At 46.6% G+C, this 21,295-nt stretch overlaps 1 protein-coding gene across 8 annotated transcripts in view; it reads left to right on the top strand.

Annotated features, from left to right (window-relative positions):
- Positions 1 to 21,295, top strand: part of SORBS3 (sorbin and SH3 domain containing 3) — a 683,012-nt gene that overhangs the window by 566,573 nt on the left and 95,144 nt on the right. The gene's annotated exons all lie outside the window — the stretch shown is intronic.

The following is a 21,295-nucleotide window of genomic DNA, read 5'->3' as shown; positions in this document are numbered from 1 at the left end:
CTAACGCTTACTCAACTCCAACCACAAGGTTTATCTGAACCGCTATCCTACGCCAACATCACCGGCTCCCTTCACCCTCCCTATCCGTTTCTTTAACACTTACCCTAACCATTGCTCTATTAGCCCCAGCCTTACCGTAACCCCTATCCTAGTGGTTACCCTGACACTCACTTTACCCTGACCACTAACCAAACCCCAAAAATACCAAAAGCCCTTCCGAAACCACCTAACTCCTAATCCTTACCCTAATTCTAACCAAAATCTTTACTATAACCCTGATCCATATGCTTACCCTAAAACTTATCCTAACCCTAAATCAGGCAATCACAAGCCTACTAAACCCTCCTTTAACCTTAACTCTTAATCTTGCAGCACTACCGTTTTGGCTACTTTCAGCTTCATTTTTTTTTTTACTAGAGAGGTATTTCTCTGACCATTTTTTCACTGACTACATTTTTGTTAACAACATTTTCACTGGATACCATGTTTAGCGCATGTATGGAGTGCAACTCACACAGGGCCTCATCACGAGTCTGGGAGTAACCCTTAAATGCGGCGGTAGCGCTATTACCGCCGCATTTAAGGGTCCGCCAGATCATGGCTTTGGCGGATTTCCCCCCAGGTCTAAGCTGGGGGGAAATCCGCGGCAAAGTTGCCGTTTTTTGGCGGGAAATCCGCCGGTGGTAATAGCGCGAATTTTCCCCATTGGGCCCAATGGGGAATGAGGAATTCCTGAATGGGCCCAATGGGGAATGGGCAATAACCCTTCCGCCAAACCCGTGATCCGGCGCTAATAGCGCCGGGGGGTTTGGCGGTAGGGCTATTAGCGCCGGGCTAATAGCGCCTGCATAACCACCCAACTCGTGATGAGGCCCACAGTCTACGGCTAACAGCCATGGTTAGTGCAGTGCCTTGCAGCCGGATGAATGTGATTTCACCAAATCCATTTCTCCTAATGGAAACATCTTCAATATTTTCTTTGAATTTTGGTTTATTATGTGGTGGGAGACCCCCGCACTACCCCTACCCCCTAACCCCTGCCCACACTTCCCCCTATGTTATTCTATACCCTTACCTCAGCCTGCATCGATCTTTTTATATTTAACCACTTCCCCCACTAAATTCGAAGAAAAAAACTTCGAAGGCTTCCCATTCGGGGAAATAGTATTCGGGGATATGTAGGTAGTCGGCTGCAGCCATGCACTATATATTTACCAGTCAGAATTACCAAACAAAGTCTGCAAATGTTGCTAGGAGCGATGTGTGCTGCATCGGCGCTGTGTACCGGACACAGGCCGCAGCTTTTGCCAGTGGCCCATGGGGGGATACACAGTGTTTGGCCTGTGCCTGCACATGCTGTGTACTGCTTACATGTACTTGGCATAACCTGGAATCATTTGCGGGGAGAACTCACTTTGATCCTGCCCACCATTAGGTGCTCAGCACTTAAGGCCACACAATAATTGAAGCATACCAGTCTGACAAAGCCCCTGTTGTTAACAGAAGCATTGTAATATATGGGGAGACAGGTCAACAGTTTTAGAAACTGAATAGTCCTGGAGGAAAGCTTTTAACATCCTATAGATAGCGCAATCAAACAGCGCTGATCTAATTATTTCAGCAACCGTATTTCATAAATCGACTGACACCTGGAGTGTGATCTAAGATACATCTTGTGTTCGCCTTCAGCAACCAAGAAGCGAATAGTAAATCTGCCATATGCCTCCATGCCACAAGGCTCAGCAAACAAGTTACGATTTGCGCCAGCGAAGTACAAAGAGCAATATACATATTGACGATTGCGCAATGGCTAAGGGCAAACAAAAAAAGCAAGGCCTGTTAGTTAAAGGAGCAATTGCAGACTTCTTCCCAGCGAATGCTCACCCGGAAACCAACTCTACTACTATGGATGAAGCAGAGGCAATAGTAGTCAATAATACTAATCTTCACGAGCATTCTAGCTACAGTGATATAGACAATAATTCTCTGCTGGAACTTTGCCTATCTATGCAAAGATCTATGACACCAGCAATTACAAAAGCTGGGCAAACACATCCGAGCGGTTCTATTACCGAAGATCCTCAATCTCAGAGAAATGAATCAGTGAGACTGTCAGGTTCGCCGAATCTGAATATACAGATTGACCCTGACTCGGAAGGAAGAGATGCTGAAGTAAGCAACACTACTTTAACTAGTCCCTCAGACATGGCGGAACTGCAGTCGTCCGTGGCCTCCTTACAGTTTGCCCTTAAAATCTTGCTTAAAATGTGTGGCCGTATACTGGAAACGACAATGAGTCTGATACCACAAGACCCAGTTAAAATGACAATGCCTGGGAAAGAATCTGCTAAGCCTGCTACGCCAGAGATCGACATACCTACAGCCAAGGATGAATCCGAAGCTGAGCCTAAAGTAGCGACCACCCCAGAAGTATTCTTTTCCCGCAAGCAGCGGAGACTAGCTAAAAGAGCAGCAATGAAGAAGAAACCATGTATAGTGGCATCACCAGTACCGGATACCGCGCCTGTAGGCAAGTATACCAAAAAGGCAAAGAAAACAGCTGCAGGAATGAAAAAACGTAATAATAAACAGGCAGGCTACCTAGCCAGCTGGCTTCCATCAGATAATGAGGCTGAGTGTGACGGAGATGATGGAGATCTGCCTGACCTGGGAAATATAAATCTTCCCGAGGAGCCAGATGAGAACTTTTCAACACCTAATAAAAAACTTAATGAACCTGCTGACGATGCATTGATCGGAACTAAACCAAAGGGAAAAGACAAAGATAACTTGGCTACCCAGTCTGACAATCGGGTGTGTCTTATTACAAATCTTTATCAGCAAAGTGAACGTAGTTGGCTAACGAGGACCGAGCTAATGATCAGACTTCATTCAGTACCTCAGTTGTGGGTGTTAAGATCAGAAGACTTTGAATTCATTGAACCCCTACAAGTGGCTAATGCTAATGTGTCGGCAATCCACTGTAAATTTAACTCATCTGCCCAAATGATACGAAGCTTCAAAGAAAGGCTGCGAGTAGTCGACGCTGATGCTGACTTGGAAGATCCAAAATGGCCCAGCAAGATCAATGCAGAAACGCAAGAAATGGTTTGTTCCCCTCCCATACCTAAGGGTGCACAGATTGAGATCACCGATATTCAGAAAGTCTTAACCTGGCTTGCAGTTTCATTGCCAAAGGTTGTGAACTCGCAGTGAGAATTTGCATTTGTGTCCTGGAACTGTAGAGGCTTCAGGCATTGTTCTCCCCCACGGGGTCTCTCCAATCTCTTACTAATCACTTCCGTATATGCCTACAGGAAACTTGGCTGACCTCATCCACCACTCTCCATGGATATACAATCTATCAGGCCTTGGCCAATAAGGGAAGGAGGGGTAGACCATATGGGGGTCTGATTATAGGAATCAAATAAATGGTCATATCACGAAAGATAGAGACATCACTTAAAGATAAAATCATTGCAGTGGAATTAGAGGGCTTATGTGAAACCTCCTTCGAAAGAATTCTTGTAATTAACCTGTATAGTCCACCAAGAGGTCATGCCGCAGAGGCCATACAGGAAGCCATACACAAGCTGCTAGCTTCATGGTCACTGATACCCGGTAGCAAATTGGTAGTCATCTCCGGGGATTTCAATTGCCACATTAAAGGATATGTGGGCACGCCCATTGACTCCACACTTAATACTAAAAGCACTATGATGCCTATGTTGAAGATCCTGTGGGAATATGTTGGCTGAATTTTATCAACAAATGGGATTTGGAGATGATCAACAGCAGAACACATAGCGACAATCCAGGAAATTATACATAGCACAATGGGAGAGCTAAAAGTACCTTAGACTACGTATTTGTAAGCCCTGAGATGGCCTTGAATGTAACCGACATGAAGATCAACTCAAACGAGTGGAGCGACCACTGCTCACTCACCTTGACGTTCAAGGCCGGCTGCCCCGAATTGAAAATTAAGCCCTTGGGGAATTTGGCAGTCAACCATACTGGCACAGGAATACGATCTGATAAAAACATCAACACGGCTCAAACTCTGCATACTAGTGATCTGTATCAGTTTCAAACCATGACCTTAAATGATATTGAACACTGGATCACGTCAATCTCCTCAACACATGCTACATACGATAGCTAAAGACGGCAAGCCACCTGAAATCTATGACAAAACCATCACGGATGCGAAAAGGATCCTTAGAGCTGCAATTCGACGGTCAGAAAAAATCAGTTTACCGCCTAGTACCTGCTATACCACCTGTAGGGCCCTAAAAAACAAGTATAGAGCCTGGGCCAAATCCAAAAGAATTCTTCAAAAGCATAAGCGGTGGCAGAATATGGTGCAGGCCATATGCTCTAAAAACTCTAGAAGTGTATGGTCCTTGCTTGGGAAAGCTAGGGGATGTGGCAAAACTGCTATGATCAATCCCATAGGAGCAAAACAATGGACAGACTTTAACTAGCCGTAACATCCCTCACAGTGAGGTGGGGCACCCTGCAGTGAAAATGACGCCATGGACATCTCCCTTTAGCACCACAATTGACCATCTAATCCTTAAAATTAAAAATCTCAAGTCATCACGTGCACCTGGACCCAATGGCCTAGCAAATGTAGTACTGAAAAGCAAACCTGAGTTTTGGGCCAATTTGCTGAAAATCTTAGTTAAAAAAGTACTGGTGGAGGGTAGGATCCCTAAGTCTTGGCAAATCGCCTTTCTAGTTCCAATCTATAAGAAAGGTGATAAGAAGGATCCCCGAAATTTCAGATTGTTATCTATACTTGATTGCACAGGTAAAATGTTTGCATCACTACTCCTTGAGAAACTGGAGGACTGGGCTGCTAAAACTGAGATATTCAACTGTTTTCAGAGTGGCTTCAGGAAAGGATATTCTACGATACATATCATCACTATCTTAGATGAAGGCCATGAAGAATGGCAATCCACCCCTATACGCTCTTGTTGTCGACTTCCGGGCAGCCTTCGATTCAGTCCAGAGAGAAAAATTATGGGCCAAATTAGAACTATTGGGCTGCCCGCATATACTTCTGTACTACCTAAAACTACTTCACGAAGGCATTTCTGTGGTACTTAGGTTAGATAGCCAGGGGAATATGACAGCTGCAATCCCCCAGAACCGAGGAGTCAAGCAAGGCTGCGTTACGGCCCCTTTCTTTTATAATCTTTTCACATATGACCTTCCGATCATTTTAGCCGCTGAACATAATTGTCCTCCAGCTGTTGGGATGGCCCACTGTCCGGTACTAGCCTATGCCGATGACCTTATAACTATGGACCATACATTTAGTGGGCACCGAAGATCAGCTATGAAACTGTGGGAGTATGCAGGGAACAACGATCTGGTAATCAACCAGGAGAAAACCCAGCTAAAGGTATTTTCTGGCAGGAAGATCGCCCGTCCTCGACTCATAGTGCATGAAATCGAAATTAAATACACGCAGCAATACAGGTATCTAGGTGTCGAAGTGGACGCAAAGAGCAGGTTATAATTCATGCATTCAATCACGCAAAACCAGGGACCCTCAAATAACATCACTGATAAGTCAATTTTCAAGTAAAAACTGCGGCTTTAGTCTATGCGGTATCCGCCAACTATATACACAGGTTCTGGCTCCTATGGTAATTTATGGCCTAGAGGCATTACTACTGATGGACTTCAGTTGGTTACAAGTGGTAGAAGGAAAATTCTGGCGGTGAATACTAGGCCGTCCCCAATCTATACCGATGGCGATACTCAGACTGGAGGTGGAATTATCCTCTTTGAAATCTATTGTACTGAAAAAGAGAACAGAACTGTATATAAGGATGAGCAATAACCCAGAGAATCAGCTTATGAGAGCCATATACTGTGAAATCTCCAAAGAAGCAACTAATTGTCACCTCAAAAATACAACTGAAACTTACTTGAATGAAATATGCTGGACCAACAGAGGTGACAGATTCAGTCATCCTTTAAAAATAGCTCAGTCAAAAAAGGTCGACCTTTGGGATTGGCTTGAAAATTATGAACACTTTGGGAAACTCTGCAAATACCAATATATTCATTATATGCTCTATACATTTAAACAAATGCAGAACTACCTGAACCTCTGTCCTTCAAGCAAGCTTAGACGATTCATACTCTTACTGAGGATGGATAACTTACCGGTCCTGACAAATAGGAGTATACACAGTGCTCTGCCCCCCTTAGAAAGATTCTGTCGTGTATGTAAAGATGGAGGAACTAAAGAAACTGCAAAACATCTATTGATAGAGTGTGCAAACATGGCAGATATGTACTTATTATGCTATAGTAACCATGTACACGACTTAGAATCTATCCGAGAACCCATGTTTTGGCAACGTTTCAACAATTCCCAAAGCTTGCAGGTACTAATTGCTATGTTCAACGTCTGGCTAAAAGTAGAAAGACTCTTGGACATCTCCATCTGATTTCATCCAATAATACGGATCTACCCCATACCCAAGTAGAAAGTGACATCAACTACTGGGCAAAGAGGATTTAGGGAAAGGGAATGGACCAAATGTAACTTTGGTTGAGATGATAATGGACGCATGATACCCCAAGTGTAATTGGTGATTAGTTCCATTTGTACATAGGGATCTTAAATAAGGAAGCACTTAGAAATATGTGTTTTCCATATATTTAATGTTTTTTTTACCTTGAATATGTTTGATATCTTTATTTTTTTTCTTCTTTTCATCTGCTTTGATATTTGAAATGTTCTTGTTTATTCATTCAAAATAATTTGTAAACATGTGTAAAGTTTCATTATAAACTGTATCACATTATTAATAAATTAAAATCATGTGTTGCGGACTATAATTGGTGAATTTGCTGATTCTTAGTTATTGCTGCCATATGCCAAGGTACATCCTCTTATGCCTGGATAATACAGACATTGTATGATAGGCAGAGAGACATATGCACCAGTTGCTAATGTCTTATGCCCAGGTACCACCATCAAATGGCCAATGTTTGGCCTCATGTGCCTGGGTGCTATCGTCACATGCCTAGGACGAACAAGCATAGCATGCTGAAGTACATTGTATGATAGGCAGAGAGACATATGCACCAGTTGCTAATGTCTTATGCCCAGGTACCACCATCAAATGGCCAATGTTTGGCCTCATGTGCCTGGGTGCTATCGTCACATGCCTAGGACGAACAAGCATAGCATGCTGAAGTACACCCACCACATGTCAGAGAAAAGCTCTCATGTGCCTGTGTAGCCATCACATGCCAAAGCCTTCCATGTTATGCCCAGACACTCACCGCTTATGTCCAGCTACTCAAGGTACTAACCGCCATTGACCCAGTTCTGCTATCACATCATGGGGAGGAGCTTTCATGTGCTCGGGCATTGCTAGATAATGGCCAGGTATTGCCCGGTGTATGCCCAGGTACAGCCATCATAAGCCCAAGGATGGTCACATATGACCAGGTAGTGCCAGCCTATTTGCAGGACTAGCAGCTGAAGCAATGAACTACTGTCATGTACTAACACATTGCCATCATTTGCAGCATATGTCTAATGACTGCCAGCTAAATTCTATGCCTTTCCTGCATGTGCCCAAATACTACCATCATAGGATCAAAATGTGGTATCGCTATAGACCATATTTAGTAACCATATACCCAGGCAACCCCGCTCCATGTCCGGGTTCTCCAATGCTGTGTGTAAATGTGCATGTAAGGTGCACCTGTGGGCTCCCAAAATGTTACACAATTTATACCAGGAAAAGCTTTCTGAAACAAGCACATCCCTAAATTAGATCTATTGCCATACACAAATAAATAATACTTTTATTTTAGCACCACATTATATCCTGACCACAAATATGCAACAGTGTTTTGATACTATTTTTAAACAAGACTACGCCCAACAAACATAGCATATTTCCCTTAACTTCCTCATGGAGCAGGTGCGTGAAACAGGATTATCATGTAAAATCACCGCATCCAATTAAGTTTATTATGAAATCCCCACACCTCCTTCCGGGCAGCCCTAGTCGTCAGTTTCAGTCTTTCGTGTATTTTGGCAAACCCTTCCTCGCACACGCAGCAAGAGGAAGACAGCATCGCTCCGAGTCGGCAGAGGCTGGCGCTCTAACACAACTAGATGACGAAAACACGGCAATTTTGATTCAAGAGAAAATCGCAAAATGTTTTTAATTCTGTGTTTGGTAGCAAGCACATAGCGACGTTCTGCTAAAGTATGCCCTGTTGTTTGATAACGCTATCTGACACGAAATTCTCTGAGGATATGGAGGTGGCGACGTGAATATAATGCAGGAGGCGCCCTAATTACTTGGGCAGCCGTCCTCTCCTCCCTCCCCCATCTGGGTAAGGGGAAGATATCTGGAGGGCCGGAGAGCCCGCAAAACCAGGAAAAATGCCCGTGAAGAAGCACAATGGGAAGGGGCAGGCCAGGCAGGCGGCTTATAAACCGCCCGGTCTCCGTCTTCGGGAAGTTGCAGCCCCAGCAGAAGGACGCCCGCGACAACGGAGCACCAGTGTGTTTTGTTTTCCTCCCACCCACCCGGTTTATAGGAGGATGCAATGGCAAGGCCTGGCCGTTGCTCTCGCAGAACGACGAGGCAGTGTTTTGGGGACCAGTGGCAAGATACAGACTGCTTATGAGCCTTGGGAAAGCCGGAAGGGTTTTCGCTCTTCTCGGGACCAGTGCTCCTTGGGGGCCTAAGCGGCAGGGAAGCTGGAGGTAGCAATGATGGCTCAGCTTCCCCGACTAAACGGTACCCAGCCCCCTTCTCCCCCCCCAGCCCAGGAACTCTTTTTTTGCAGTGTTTTGAGTTTATTATATTGTGAAAATAAATCTGTGGCCTTTTTATGCCAACAAAGAAAGCATCTCTCAGTCTGCACCTTTCCTGGGGGGGATCTCAAAAGTGGTGAATAGAATGATCAAGCGTGTTGGTACAAGGATGGACAAATGCCCAGGTTATTTGTGCATTGGGGACTGGGCGTACCCACAACCTTCCTTGCCCTAAGACCCATCCTGGGAGGCTGTCATCACACGGAAGAGGAAACGATCTCCTTAACTGTGGAGCAGGGTGGCCTGCGGACTCCTCTCATGGAGGGACAGACGTCACAGGTGTTTTATCTTCACATCTAAATTTTAAGGCTACCTGAATGAATTGCGAGAGAGTCCCCTGTGTGGCTTTGGGGGCTTCTAGTGGGCTGATCAGGGACAGTGGCCATTTTGGATACCAACAATGCTCAGGACACGTCCCAGGTACCCAGGGGTTCACACATACCTTTACAGGACGTCTTCCCTCAATGTCAAACCTACCTGGAATACAGGGCATACTTCTTGGCCAAGTCCTGGCATCAATCCAGTCAAACTTAGAACACCAGGATGGCAATCCAATTTGCTAAACCTCTGTCCCGTCCCCGACTCTCCCATCACATTCAGCTGGGGTAATTAGCAACATCCAAACCCACAGCCTCAAGTAAACTCCCCCCACAGGTGCAGGCCCTTACAGGAATGGTGTGGGATCAGATCTGGAAAAGAAAGGTGGGGCCAGTGTGAGGACTCCAGGGACAGGAGGGTGCTCCTACCCAGCCTTCTTGGCCTACTCCTGGGATTGCTCGACCCAGTTGGTACAGCCAGGGATCCCAAACAAAGTCTCAAACGAAGTTGCATACCCCCTTCATAGACCCAAAGATCCGCCCAACCACTGACACCCACTCAAGCATGGCAAGAAGGAGGTAGCAGGGTGCTGGTGCCCAACAGACCAGGTGTAGATGACTTGTGAAGTAACACAGTAGTGGGAGGAGAAAGGAATGTGCCACCCTCAAATCTAGGTCTGAGGACTCGGGGTCAGTGAACCTCGAGAATATGAGAAGAAGGGGGGGTTGCAAACCTTAAAACCTTTGACTAATGATTCGGAATGGGAGAAGCTCGAGTGTACAGGAAAGAGGCACTGGCAAAGCCTAAAACACGAGACACCGATTTCTGGGGGTGGTGTAACCCATGAGAAGAGAGGGACCAATGGACCGCAGCTGCTGCTATTTTGATTTATTCTCCCAAAACCCATGTTTTGTGGTTTTGACAGTTTCATTTGTCAGTTCCCTAATTGAAGGAGCTCTGAGTTAAACTTCTAAATCAGATGCCTGCTTATTGATCCCGGGACCCAATGTGACAGAGTATGTGCAGAAGAACATGGCTGCAAACACTTTAATATTCTGGTGAGTGGTGAGAAAAATTAATCACGCACCAAGCCCAGTATGCATTATGCATGTGCCATTTTTTATCACGGAGATATTTGTCACATTTAAAGTGTTATGGTCATTCTTATTATATAATGTGTTATAAATAACCTGCTTAATAACCAGAGGTTTCTAAGCGCGGACCCGGGGATTGAACCCGGTGTTGCTCGGCGAGGCGAGCATGTTGCCCCTAAGCTATCTTCCTGAAATTCTCACAATGCTCTTTCATGCTATGCAAAGCAGAAGGGACCCGTGTTGATACTATTTGTCCTTGTCCCTTTGTCCTTTCTCATAGGGCTATTTCCAAAGAGTGCAGTAAGGGTGTGCCATACTGAAATGCTAACATTCTGTCAGAAAAATAAAAATAAATAAACATTGTGCTCATTCTAGGCTTTGATAATGTGCTTGGCTCACTAAGACATACCTGCAGCGCTTGTTATCACGACAGTGTATACTGCAATTGATCATTACCAATGAACATTGTGAAATTTAAAAAATAACCAGTTTATAATGTTAGTAAGATTTAATAGTGTCCTTTTTTTAACAGCGTCTGTTGCCAAGAATACGCATCACTTTGTTTATTAAAATGTCATTTCCCGCTTGCAAAGGCTCACGGTCAGATTAAAGCAAAGGTCCATTTCTTCTGTGAGCACCAAGACAATGTTTCTTTCTTGCGCACTGGCAATTGACCAGGTGCCAGTGCAGCACACGTGTTACAGGATGGACATACACACATTTTTAACAAAAATGAGAACATAACGAATGCAATCTCAGTCCTTGCAGCCTGGGCCTCTAGTCCCTTACAAGGTGGAGGGGGGGTGGGGAGAAAACGCGCTACCCGGCTCCCCCCTGGTGCCCAGTGCACCGAAAACCTCCCGTTTGGTGCCCTGTGACCCCCAACCCCCCCCCCATGGTACCAAAGGTTGCCTCCCACACTGTTACCGCCCCCTGTGTGAACAATGCGCACTCTGTGTGGTGGAGGCATTCTTGCAGACACACGCAATGTTTGTGTCCGGATTCCAAGCTGCTCCCCACACGGAGGGACGCCTCTCACTGCCGTCGTTCTACTTGTAACCGTATCCAGCCCGTCAAGTTATGAGGGTTTTCCTGTGGTCAGGCTGCTGTCAGCCACGGCTGGGCTGGCTCTAGCCCTCGCGAAAACGCGACTCTTCGCCGTAGAGACAGAGGCAGAGGAGAGAGCGCTAGGTCGGCAAAGAGAGAGAGAGGAGGGAGCGCCAAGTCTGCAAAGAGAGACGGGGGGAGAGAGAGAGAGGAGAGAGAGGAGGTCGGCAAAGAGAGACAGAGGGACAGAGAGAGAGAGGAGAGAGCGCTATGTCTGCAAAGAGAGACAGTGGGAGAGAGAGCGCTATGTCGGCAAAGAGAGACAGAGAGGGTGGAGAGCGAGCAGAGAGCGCTATTTAGGCATAGAGAGACCGAGGGAGAGAGAGGGATAGAGAGAGAGAGAGCGCGCTAGGCCGGCGCATGAACGCCGGGTAGTGCCGCTGCCGTTGTGCCCATGCAGCGCTGGTTGTGCGGGATATCGCGGTTGGCTGGCATTGTGATGCTTTCTTACGGCACGATATGCCATGCCTTAATGCTGAGGTCATGCCACGCACCATCTGGTCCCTTAACTCTAACAATACATGTGAACCACGCCTATAGGTAAACCCGGGCTCGCTCGCGTATGCGTCAATGTTGCCAGGTGGTGCCCTCCCTGGCAGTGCAGCCTGGCTCCATGTGTCACTCTCTAGTGAGACCACATGCCTGCTTCACCATCTAGTGGCGATCGGGGCTGGGGGCTGATTCTAACTAGGATGCAGTGCCCGTACCGTGGATTCCTGGGGTGGGGGGGGGGGGGAGGTTTATGGGATGCATGTAAATATGCACTCGGTACTCTTTCCTAACTTGGCTGTGCATTTTACCCGTGCACCCTGAGCCAGGCCAGCAGGTAAGCAGTCGGCTGCGTTTTAGGTAATGGGGCTGTGTGTTTGGGATGGAGTTGGCTGCGTTTGCTCTTGCCATGTTTCTCTCCTCCATTTGGGTGGTGATATCAGGCCGCACTCTCCCTAGTGCTGCTACGCGTTTTCTTCTGTAAGCTCTTCATCGTGTCATCTCTACCCAAACATATACCAGCACCTAAACTACACTAGAACATGGTGCTCTGGGAACACCTTCTCCCTTTGGCGCTCAATGTGTCTTGGACTACAAATCCCATCATCCTTAGTTCGCATAGTCTATGGCGAGGGATCATGGAATTTGTAGTCCACAACACCTGGAGAGCCCGGGTTGCAGACCCCTGCCTATGGGAACTGCCAGGATTGTGGGGATCCAGGTGACTATTAAAATGACACTTTAAAGTCCCTTTCTTGGGCAACTAAGCTAGGGTTCCAGATGCTGGCGGGTTTTGCTGCCTCACCTGCGGTGGCTATTGCGCAATTCTGCTGTGTTTTTGAAGAGCCCTCACGTGTTTCTGATGAACACATCACAGCCGTTCGGCCTACCAGAGAAAGTCTCTTGAAGGGGGCTTGGGAGGGGGGGGGGGGGGTGGCATGCACCCAGGGGACCAGCAACCACCTAAGAGGGGCTGCCTCACTGCCTACCTACAGGCACCCCATAGGTTGGTGGCAAGAGCCAATACCTGCTCAGGCAGCAGTCTTCTCAGCAGGGCACCTACATACTGAAGACCGCCCTAACAGGGTGGGCCCTACCGTAGACCTGGAGGTTCAGCAATGAGGGGCCAAGGCTTTGCAGTGCAGATCTTCTGTCACACCTGTGCTTTCTGTGTAGTGCTGCAGTCTCAACTATTCCCTCTTTGCTGCTAACCCTCACAGCTGCGAGGTGGCTTTACTAAGGTATAAAGTGCTGTACAAAAAGATAACAAAACATAACATTATGATGCATCACTCCTGTAAAACACATGCACACACACAGACCCCCTGTAGGGTACATGTCAATATCCATCGCCCCTATGTCCTCCCGGTGTTAATGCTCAAATACTGTGTTCCTGTGAGTTTGTATTGGGGGTATCACTCCATATTATCCCCACCAAAGATATTGCTGTATATATGATCGTCTGGACTCAAATTAACTCCTGCTTGCTGCAGGGGCCATACTGGTCAACACGCGTCTGGAATGCACATCATTTGCACGCAGTGTCATGTGTAAAGCACATATCCGGTGTGTCCCTCCCCACGCGCCTCCCATCGATGCTGCTACATCTAGATGCCTCCAACCCTCACACATGCCCCCAGGAAGGGCTCCACTGGAAGGGGGTGGCCCAAGCCCCCAGAACCCTCGCTCTGCATGCATTGCCACAGTGATGCAGCACCCGTATGGAGCGCCCCTCCGACCCACCTGCCAATTACTACGTGTAGGCAGTTCCTACACAAGGCACCATTCATCCGCACATTGACCTGCATTTTGACAGGTGCCTGGACAGACTGCATAGCCACTGCACTTTCGGACAAGGATACAGCTGTGCCCCATACGAAGCTCCTTTGACATTGTCCAACGTTCATTAGACGCTAGCCTGCCAGCCCCACAGCCCCCTCTTGTAATGCAGACTCTGCCCAGGATCATTCTGCTGCCCTCTTTTAATAGGACTAGCTAACCACGCCATGTTGGGTTGAGTTCACGTCCTAGTAGTTATCCTCACTGCATGGCCCTTCCATCTTCCATTCTCCCTCCTCTCCACCCCCCTCATCCACCTCCCCACACAGTGAACTATTGACTCGGCCATGGTTTACAGCATAGTCTACTGCAGCCCCAAGCTTGAAAAGCCTGCTGGTTGGATCGGGGATAAGTGCTTAATTTATATAAAAGTGCAGGCCCCAGATATTTTCTACTATTCCTTCGACATTGCGGGTGGGCACTACTGCTGCCAGCACCCACAGCTGCTCCCCTCAGTGTCGACATATTTGGGGTTACTCTACATCTCACACCTGCTCATTGTGGTTGATGGATGCACTGACTACCGCTACTTCATAATTAAAGTGAGTCTGAGACAATAAGTGGCGGGGCTCAAACAAGTCCGATGGCTGCGCCCTGACAAACACCCCCACAAATTAAGCACTGATAATGTATACAATCCCAGACCTCAAAGGCGTTGAGTTGAAGGGTCCACTTGAGCTCTCCTCAAGCCCATCACACAACAACTCACTATTCACGTGTACTTTCATTAAATACATAGATCTCCTTAGAACACAGACCAACTGCAAGCTCACCAATTTCTAATGAACACCTCTTGCCCCATCCACATCTCCGGAGGTCCACGCATCCAAGCAGACATTTTTATTTCCCCATTTCCTGATTTTCCTAAATGGCCTCCCTTTTTGCTATCTGGTCCTTGTGTTCCTTTCCTCCCCAATCCTCTTTTCAGCCCCAAGGACTGGTTACAAAAGGTGGGAGCGTAATAGGTACGCTGAGCAAGCCACGGTGTAGGGAGACCACTACTGTGGCAGCCTCCATGGTGTACATTACTATATAAGGTAAGGGAAAGACTGGGTCATGCAGAGGACGCCTAGAAGAGATAAAGCTCAGCCTAAGAGGGATCAAGCCCCCGACCCCAACCCCCCAGCACTGGAGCCATTCAATTCCTTTCTCCTGACACTGAAGCCCTCCAGAAGGATTGGTTGTCAAAGCTGCACCACCCTTGGGCCAAACACATCATAATAAGGCAGGGTTCTCCAAGACCAGTTCTCAAGACCAAAATCCAGTTCATGTTTCTGGGATATCCACAGAAAAAAGGACAGCTGAATAAAGGAATCTAAATGGCAGCCATTTATATAGTAAGTTGTTATCTTGAAAACCCGGCGTGGGTGGGGCTATTGGCGACTAGGCTTGGAGGCCCCTACTCTAAAGGGTTGTTAAGTGGCACACCTGCTCCCTCTGGGTACATGAGGCGATCTACCCCAGGCAAAGCAACCCCTCGACTCGGGGCACGGTAGCCAGCACCAAGACGCTTTGGAAATGGGGATTTGACCACTTAACATATCTTTTATAGTAGTACATCAAAGACACAAATAAAAATGTTTAAGAAATATTAGCACCCTGACGGAGGGTGCCAGCCAGCCCATCAGGTGTCTAGGAATGTGGGCTTGAACTGCCGGTGCAAGCCCGTGTTCCATGCCGCCTCACGGCCGGCTCCCCCCATTGCCATCTTCCCTCCCACCCTCCGTCCCCTCTTTTTTTATCCCCCCACCGCCCCAACATACCTTATTTCGGCTGACGTGGCACTCACAGCCACACCTTCCACTCTGCTCCTAATCGCCCCTTCCTCTCCCCCTACCTTAACTATTACTCTTACCCCATCCCACTTCTATATTGTACTAAAATGTCCCCAAAATTCGAAATTATTTGTTTAAAAAATTCGGTGATTTCTCACATTCGTTGTTTTGTAGTTGATCATTTCTTTAGATTCCGGGCAGCCAGTTCGCACTGAGGACTCCATCCTTTAAACGTTTACCACCCAATATAAACCGACTACTTTTAGCACCATATGTACACAAATGTGACGAGAAAAGAGCTTTGATAGGTCTACAAAACAAGCCACTTTGCACCACTCGGATCCAACCGTTTCAAAGTACCTACAGCCAAGTTTGCCATCAGGGGCGCGGGAAATGTGGCATCACCCCCCAGACCAACTATGATTGGGAAGAAACCCCTACATTTCAAAGCGTCTCTGGAAACCGGTCCTTCTTTCTCAGGCTACTCTAGGCCCCCTCTAAATGACCTCGCCAGCTTCTGCCCTGCCGCCTCCAATCCCCCACATTGCACAGAATCCTGACAGCGCCTACACACAGAGGCGTTGCTAGGGGGGTGGGGGGCTAAGGGGACTATAGCCCCTGGTCTTTTGGTTGTAGCCCCGGATAGAATCTCAGGAGCTACAGCCATAAGGCTAGCTAGCCCCCTAGTCCCAACAGTTCCGACATCAGCGTAGCCCGGGTCTTTTCCAGACCCAGCAACACCTCTGCCTACACATGTTTCAAGACATCAGATGAGCTATTTATATGGTGCCAACATTTCGGAGTAGGGCCAGTTGTTGGTATTTACTCCCTAAAATACCACTGATTGGCATGTCAGCAAACCTGCAGGAGGCGTCGAATGAAGCCAAGAAAGCTCTGCGTTCCCTGGGGGGAGGACTGGGAGGGGGGCACTGAAACGAGATATATATATGGGAAACGTAGGAAAGAAGTGGCGTATGTTCCACACTTTTGGAACATATATACTCTTTCATGGGGACGCCGGTGCCTTCAAGTCACGCTATTCCTGCCAGACATATGGGCTCCCATCAGGGGCAACAATATTCTAGATTATGCCATCTTCAACACATATTCGGTGAATATATCCTGAAATAAAATGTAGTGCATTTTATGAATATTTATAAGTAATATTATCAATCACATATTCGAATAGTGCTTCACACTGATCCCCCTCCCCCCTGTAAATACAGGGGCTGCTCTTACCCTGTTTAATTGCATTCACTTCCTGGACTGGGGAAGTCTTCCCCTGCAGAGGTTCAGAGCTGTTGATGCAGGTTGTACACAGCCGTTACAGGCAAGTGCTTAACTTGCGGCGCCATCTTACCAGCTACACTGGGAGCGAGCCTGTCTAGCCTCACAGCTTTCATCCATAAGTTAGAACATTCATGCTTCCACGTTTTCCAAGTAATGGCTGCATCTGAATGGATGGTGCTCATGCCCGTACACTAGGGGGGCAGGTGGGGCAGCCTCAGTAGCTGGTTCCCAGATGTAGAGGGCAAAGCCTGTTGTGCAGCTGCAGGGCTGTCAGCTATGAAGCATGCTCAAGATCCAACATCGCCCTTCCCTTCTTTCCCCTGTGCCTCCCAAAGGGGATCCGAAGCGCATTAACATCATTTCTTCTGAGGGAGGGGGTCGAGGGAGGGCTTAGATTGGCAGTGTGTACTGTATAGCAGTTACAATCAAATCAAGATGAAAATGCGTTCCCGCGCTCTCCCGCGCTCCCCTGGCAGGCAGCTGGAGGACGTCTGACCCAAGAGCATCTCAGCCCTCATCCGGAGCATGCAATTATAACTAATAAAATAATAACCAATGAAAAAATAACGAATAAAAAATGACTAATTACAAAATAACGAATTTCTTTTGTTGTTTTTGTGTCGGTCCTCTTCCAAAGCCCCAACCCCCTTTTTTAAATAATACTTTTCCCCCACCCTCAAAACCACTATTCACTCTCACAACTGCATTTTTATTTTTTTCTAAAATGTGTTATTTTGGTATTAGTTGTTCTTTCATTTAAATGTTTTCATTAGTTGTTTTGTATTCGATATAATCACTGCATACCATCGTTGTTCTGCCATTTGCAGCAAGTGTTTCTTGCACGTTGCATGGACGAGCCAGTCAGCTGAGTGACATTGTCGCTGACGAGTCTACCCTGCAATACTGCCTGAGATTTAGTCAAACCCCACGCCTGCTCATTACGCATACTCCAGGTGCAGCATCCTCGTCAATATCCCATCCGCAGTGAGCCAGGTCGCAAAGTTCTCCAGAATCTGCTCTGGAACAATACTGAATTATCAGACGATACATGTATGTCCACATTTCATTATTTTGCTGCTGTTTTCTTTAGAGAGGCTTTTAGTTGCACAACATCCCTATAAGAGTACCACCACTGCTTGAAAGCGTAAAGAGAAAAAACAATGCTGATGAATTTATGCCCTTTGGCGGGTAACGTTTCATGCAGTAGATGGGATGCAGAGTAATAACTCTTACACAAAATAATCAAATCAACTCAGGAAGATGGCAAAGTCCATTTTACTGTTTTAATATCAATTGTCTAAAACAGGGAGTTACAACGGACATCAACAGACGTCGCACAGCATTCTCTCAAAGCATTTCATACAAAATTACACTTATATAGTAAAAATTCACCATACGTGATGTCATACTACATGGCAAATAAGTGAAACCTACAGGGGATTGTGATAGGCTCAAGGAGATCATCAGAGTATACTTTCTTTAAGGGGTCGGGTTGTAATTGGATCGCTACTGTCAGATGGACAACTCCTGCCCACCCCTAGTGCAAGTAATCTTCAACAGTTAGTAGATACCCAGGCCCTTTGTTATATGGCCCTGTACAATTGGTTGGCACACTCGTGCCCTTCTGGAACATTCTGCTCACTAGCAACACGTAAGCTCATACCCTAAGTGTCAGGAGGTGGACTTGACAGTGTTTCCCCACCCAATTAGCCCACAATCTATCATCACTCATGCCTTCTACCATGAAGATTGTCTTTGAACTTGGCCTTGCAAATTTTCCTTGCTTCTGAGAATAAATGGGAGTGTGAGCATGCGCCATCATAGTTCAGAAACTGCATGCCAAACTTCTATTTTCATCCTTGGCTCACGTGAAAGGAGACCGCAATTTGGCCCATTTTGCACCATTTCATTGTATTAAATGAATAAACTTGGGACTCATAGTGTTGATTCTTCGCACCTTAACAAGGGATGATTCAGCGTCCCACGCTCACTGTTCTTCAAAGATAGATAACCAGTTCTTGGCAGCTCCAACCTTGACACCAGGCCAGACAAGCCCTTCTCGATCCTTCCACGATCTCGGCTACTTGCTTGCTGCAACACAGCTTTGGCCTTTTTCTCCGTGGGCTTGAACTTACTAAAGTTGTGACACTGATGTCCAGCTTCTATATAATGGTGGCACTGCCTGCAGTCTATTTAATATGTATAGCTAGCTTCTATGATCACATAGTCTCCTTGTATTTCTGCATCTGTACAGTTATTAAACGGCTTGGATTTTCTGCAGTGCTCTTCACACGTGCAATCTTCATCTCGCATATGAACATTTACTCGATTCTTTATTTTGTCATCAGTTTTTATACTATCCATACACTCTCTTCTTCAGCCAGTCTCCTCTGTGTGTCTCGCTCGTTTCTTGTGACCTCACCAGCTTCTGTTTCTCTAATTTTCATATTCCTACAGGGATCTCCTCCAAGAGGTTGTCATCTCTTCGGGAATGCATTTGATAGGGCTTCCTTAATGGATGCCTTTTCTTGAAGATTCTCTGCGGAATAGTCCCAATGGCTGGTGTCAAGCATGGCACGATGTCTGGCTTCCAGCATATATGTAGGAGGGGGCGGGACTTCCTGCACGGGCAGTTGGCTGCTCCTCTACACGGATCTGAATTAGGGAGTTTGCTCACTCTAGAAGCTAGTCCCTGCTTGCTTTCTCCCATATAATAATAATGATGTATTTCTTATACAGCACTACACACCCTTGGGTCTCAGAGTGCTGAGATAACAGAAGACATTATTATCCCACAGACCGGTACTCAATTTATCAGGATGAAAGGCTGAGATGACCCTGCCAGGATTCGAACCTGCCACAGCAGGCTGCGCACAGATATCAGGGGCGAGCACTTAGCTCACTGTGCTATCTGACCGGCATATGTCTTGAAAGTCTCATTTCACTTTTTGAGCTCCCAGCCCTCTTCTCTTCTTGGCTGCCTTCCTCCAGCTATTCCTTTGCTGCCAAATTGCCCACCCTCCCCCTCCCACAGTGTTAGCTCCCCACTCCCTTGTATTGATCCCTTTCAACCTGCTTCCTTCCCCCTGTACTTCCCCCTATGACTTGTAAAGCGCCCTGTTACTTCCCAAAGCTAGGTGGTCCATGCTCCATGAATACCATAATAATATTAATTATAATATAATTGCAAGATGGCAATCATTGGAGCAATTGGATTCTGTGTGTGGGCTCTGTAATCAAGCATGTGAAACCATAAAACATCTCATGGTAGAATGTACTGAATTAACATCCTCAAGAATTGTACACTTCAAAAGCCATTTTGAACTTTTTAATAATTGGAATGCACAAACCCTATGGGACGCACTTTTTCACATGGAATCCAGAGCAGTACAATATGCAATTGTTAACTTTTTACAGGTATTGAATTTGAATCATTGCATTGATGTCGAACACAAGTGATTTATATATGGTGTATTCATTCTGTAATTTTAAGCATTTTATTGATGATTATGAATTGTGTTTCAAAAAGTGTGTTTTTTTTGTTCTCTTTTGATATAATAAGCTGTGAAATATAATTGAATGTAATTGTGTTGAAAGGTTGAGATTCTCAGCCATATCAATAAAAATAAAATATAGCAATAATACTCCTCCTCCCCGCCCCCCGTCCCCCCCAGAGGCTTTATTCTTGCTATTAGCACCCCAGGTTCTTAAACCCGAGTGCTGAGAGCAGCGACTTTGCTTGAATGTACGGCCCGTTCATTCAAACCAACACTCCAGATGGGTGCCATTCAATTGGAAGGCGGGGCTCCTTCTGGAGCCCCTCTTCCATTTTCATGATGGTGGCATGCTGGAGCTGCTCGGTGCACAACGCAACCAAAAAAGCTGAGCGTTGGTGGGTGAAGGAGGTGGAGGTTGATAGGAGGGGGAAAAGAGTCCCTTGCTCCGAACACAGGCTTGGAATGTAATATTCAGCTCACAATCCAAGAAACCTGATTCACTTCAGCGTCCGTCCTGGGCACTAATAGAGCAATAATGACCCCACCTGAAGGCTTCACAGGCTAGTAAGAGCCCCGGGAACCATGTCCGAAGCCCGAGTGAAGCGTGACATCTGCTGTCAGAGGAGAGAGCCAGTCAGTTCATTCGAGCCAGAGGGCGAGATCTGCCATATCAGCCCTCAACCTTGAACAGCTATATAAACTGGGGTGGGTGGGAGAATCCTCTGTCTGAGACTTGAGCCTCAAAGGTCTGCGTAACCAAAGTGATGGCTTTGTTGTCCAAGGATGTGGGGTCTGCATGTCATCAGGAACAGCTCTGATACCTGTGACCTGGGCATCTAAGAATCTTGAGCCTGATGGATATAACTTAGCTGTGTGAGTTGTAAGCCTAAATGATTGTGTAACTTGAAAGATGGCTCTGCTCACTGAGGCCTGTGAAGCCTTAACCCCAGACATAGGTCTGCATCCTAAAATCTGACTTTATGAGATTGTAACCCGGGTGTTTGCAGA

This window comes from Ambystoma mexicanum, chromosome 10 (genome assembly GCF_040938575.1).
Source record: "Ambystoma mexicanum isolate Mex_15411 chromosome 10, UKY_AmexF1_1, whole genome shotgun sequence".
NCBI lineage: Eukaryota > Metazoa > Chordata > Amphibia > Caudata > Ambystomatidae > Ambystoma > Ambystoma mexicanum.
Note: the sequence above shows the minus strand (reverse complement) of the source record. Positions and strands in the feature narration are given on the sequence as shown.